We start from the raw sequence: 4,136 nt of genomic DNA, 5'->3' as shown, positions 1-4,136 counted from the left end.
TGCTGGACGTTTCTAAGCGTAACTAGGGAAGGAACTGGGCTGAGAGGGCTTCTACGACGTAAGCAGAGCCTGGATGATGTCACAGAGCACTTGGCGGAGGTTGCGCTTCTCTTCCACTTGGGGGCGCCAGACTCCACTGAAGGTGGGTTCACTATCTTCGCAGCGGGGTGTGAAAGCCAGTTCAGCTCCTGAACCCCACAACTGTTCAACAGCCTTTTGGTGTCTGACCGGTTTCCGAAGGCAGAATCTGGACGACTAGGACATTTTCTTTCGGCAAATACGTTTATGAAGATAACTGGGACCCTTGTAGCCCAGAAAGCTAAAAGTTTTCCCTCGTACAGCGAGTAACCGTATGTTATAATGTCTTCCACGTTTGAGAGCTCGGCGGATGGTCTAGGCTAGTCAGTCTCCAGAGTTTATTATACTTTGCTAACAATATCTAATTCATAATCATACTAAAATGCCAAAGCCCCTATCTGTGCCTGTGCATTTTAGGAGATATTATTTCTTTTTGATGTTGTTCGTTTTTTTTTTTTTTTGTTTGTTTGTTTGTCTTTGTTTTTTTCGGAGCTGAGGACCGAACCCAGGGTCTTGTGCTTGCTAGGCAAGTGCTCTACCACTGAGTTAAACCCCAACCCCAGGAGATATTATTTCTAAATGACTGTTGTTGCCTACAAAAAAGACACTTGATGCAGTCGAAGATGCAACAGCTTCGCGGAATAAACCTGGGGCTGCGTCAGGATGCACAGTACAGAAAGCCAGTGGACTGATGTGCTGTGTCTCTGGGCAGATAGTTGTGGATGTTGCCACATAGCTCATAGTTAGAAGGTAGAAGAGGGGTGTGACCACCCTTCTGGCTCCTTTGCTATCCTTTCTCTGTTCTGCTTGCTTAAAGTGGAGACAGGGATACTTAATCACACACTGACCTAGCCATTCACGGAGAGGTTCCTCAGCAGAGGCAAAGTGCCGCGGGCTGAAGAAATGTGTCTGAATAACTTTTTTTTTTTTGGTTTTTATTTTTTTCGGAGCTGTGGACCGAACCCAGGGCCTTGCTCTTCCTAGGTAAGCGCTCTACCACTGAGCTAAATCCCCAGCCCCGTGTCCGAATATCTTATTCTGAGCTGTAGAGAACCATTTGTTCATTTCCCTTTGAACTTTAGATTTTGATTTTTGAGAGAGGGTTGTTCTGTGGGTAGCTTTGGCTATCCTGGAACTAACTCTGTAGACCAGGCTGGCCTTGATCTCACAGTGGTCTGCCTCCCTCTGCCTCTTGAGTGCTGGAATTAAAGGTGTGCTCCACCATTGCCCAGCCCTCCTACAAACTTCTGATTATGACAGAATTAGATTCAGATGCTCAAACCTGTTTACCATTGCCTTCCTTACCTGCTCCAAAGTTCTCTTAGACAAGAGCCTTGATCCAATGCCCTCCTCCACCCCACCCCCATTGTTCTTGCAGGCACTCACATGACAGAGGCAACAGCATTGTGTCTTCAGGCGAGCTCTTCAAACCCAGGCCACAGGTAAGTATGAAGCCTAAACACAGAACGATAGCCACAAGACAGTGGACCAGGAGTGCCGTGGCCTACCACACTTGGTCTACAGCCAAGAAGAGGATGTCTCTGAGGAGGATGAGCCCACCATCCACACAAAAGCGGAGGAGGAGGAGGAGGAGGCCTTCTCCCCAGGCCCTGGGGAACATTGTGGGCTGCAGAATTTCTCACGGATGGAAGGAAGGTGATGAGTCTGTCACCCAGTGGAAGGCCATCATTCTAGATCAACTGTCACAAATCCCTCTCTCTATCTGGTCAAGTATGATGGAAGTGAGTGTGTCTATGGACTGGAACTTCACAGTGATGTGAGGATTTTAAAGCTTAAGGTCTTGCCTCACAAAGTAGTGTTTCTTCAAGTGAAAGATGCCCATCTCGCAAGTGCCATGGTTAGCTGAGCTGTGGAGCATAAATTTGAGGGCAAACATGGCTCTAAGGACTACTGGAGGGGGGTGGTCCTAGCCCAGGTGCTGGTCATGAAGGACTGGTTTTACATCACCTACGAGAAAGATCCAGAACTATACATCTACCAGCTCCTGGATGATTACACAGAATGTAACCTCCGTATCATTCCAGAGACTCCTCCAGCAGAGGTTAAGTCAGACGTTGACACCGACATCTTAACAGGTCAATGTGTGCAGTTTACCAGAAGCGACGGATCCAAAAAGATTGGCAAAGTCATTTACCAAGTTCCAGCCAAGACTTCCGTGTACTTCATCAAGTTTGATGGCGACGTCCACATCTATGTCTATAATCTGGTAAAAATGATCCGTTAAGGTGAAATGCAGAAAGTGTGGGGGACATAGATGGGGAATTTATAGGATTGGGGGAAAATGTTTGTTTTCTGTGTTTCAGATACCCAAGGGCCTTTGACAACCCCAGTATCTTTTCCAGTGGAATTTGTTTTTGCTCTAAATTTAAAATGTGCGATGTGACATGTTGTGTGTGAACAGTTTGGTGGAGGATACTGGCTTTTGTGGATGGAACATGGAGAGGAAGCCGGAAAGGTCAAGGCTGTGGACAGTAAGTCTAATGTCACATGGACTAAAACAAACAGGCCTGAGCTGGTCTGGTCTTTAGGGAAAGAAAAGAACTGGAGATGAGGCTTAGAGGAGAAGGGATGGCATGGTTAAAAAAAAGATGGATGTTTAGGAAGCAGTGGAGAGGGGCCAGAAAAAGATAGACTCTCTGAGGTGAAGTTTGAGGGAGAAACAGACAGTTGGGGAAAGAGTCGCAAGTAACAGGGAGGTGGTCTTGGTACTCAAGGCGAAACCCAATAAACTGATCCAAGCAGACTCAGAATCAGAGAAGATCGGGGATTGTTTGACTAACGAAACCTAATGAAACATGTTTCTCACCTGAAGATGTATTATTTTTAATTATGTGGGTGGGGGCAGGGCATGAACACAGGAGAACACAGAGACAAGAATAGTCAGGTCCCGTGGAGCTGGAATTAAAAGTGGTTGGGAGCCATTGGACATGAGCTCAAAGAACCAAATCTAGGTCCTCTTTCAAAGCAGACAAGCTCTTGATCCTTTTGGTCCTCTCTCCAGGCCCCTAAAGTCATCTTTTTAATTAAACAAACATTCACATGCAGAGAAGAGACCAGGATGAGGGTAAGAAGGATTAAATTGATGATGATGTGGAAAGAAGACTAAAGAACACATGAAGGAGGAGAGGACACTGACGGACAAAAAAATTCCAAGACGGAGTTCTCAAAAAGTGAAGCAGGAAACCCTGGAAGAATAGAAATGGTCTAGAATGTGTTGAACTTGGGCCACATCCATATTGGTCTCTTTGGTTCCTTAAAGAACAGCCAACCATCACTACAGAAGGTGGATGTGAGGGGGAGTCTTCCCCAGAGGACATTTTGACGAGGATAAGTCAAGAGTAGTGAATGCCACACTAAGTTTATATCGATCGATTACTGAAAGTATCATAAAGCCCATTATTTTGTATGATCAGTAAAAAGTAATTTAAAAGGGAAGATGAGGATGCCGTGATCTTCTGTCAGGTGTTACGTGGATCCTGTGTTTAGCTTCCCTGAGCACTGATAGACTCTGTTGCATCCTGTAATATTTTTGGAGGTCTCTTCTCAATGCCCCAGATGGCCACAAAGAGCTCCTGCACTGGCTTGTCTTGCCTGGCTCTCCTTCGACTGGATGGCTTCCTACAACTGTGGGCCCTGTTACCGTATCTAGCCCAGGAGGTTCCCATCTTTGACTCACTTGGAAGCTTATCCTCAGAGAACTCTTGACAGTGCCTCCAATGCAGAGGTGCTGATCTCTTTCCTATGCCATTTGCCATGCTTTAAAATGCTTTGCGGTTCCTGACCATGTAGCTCTCTCCTCCTGAGAAGCCCCTGTGCACTCCATGAGGTCTCTCTGAGCCACATCTACACTCCAAGAATGTCTTTGGAGACAACCTTATCTTGGACTCTTCATTGCTGTTTCTTCTCTCAATAATAAGTTTCTCACTGCACGACTTGAAAATACTTTCTATCGTTGATTAATTCTGCTATTTGGTGGTTTTTATACTGACTGGATTTCTGACGGTTTCATTGCTGCGAAAAGACATCATGACCAAAAT

At 45.8% G+C, this 4,136-nt stretch overlaps 1 pseudogene; it reads left to right on the top strand.

Annotated features, from left to right (window-relative positions):
* Positions 1 to 1,565: 1,565 nt before the first annotated feature.
* On the top strand, positions 1,566 to 2,323 carry LOC147998105 (Y-linked testis-specific protein 1-like; annotated as a pseudogene).
* The last annotated feature ends 1,813 nt before the right edge of the window (positions 2,324 to 4,136 follow it).

The sequence above is a fragment of the Rattus norvegicus genome, chromosome Y, assembly GCF_021556685.1.
Source record: "Rattus norvegicus strain SHRSP/BbbUtx chromosome Y, alternate assembly SHRSP_T2T, whole genome shotgun sequence".
NCBI classification, from domain to species: domain Eukaryota; kingdom Metazoa; phylum Chordata; class Mammalia; order Rodentia; family Muridae; genus Rattus; species Rattus norvegicus.
Note: the sequence above shows the minus strand (reverse complement) of the source record. Positions and strands in the feature narration are given on the sequence as shown.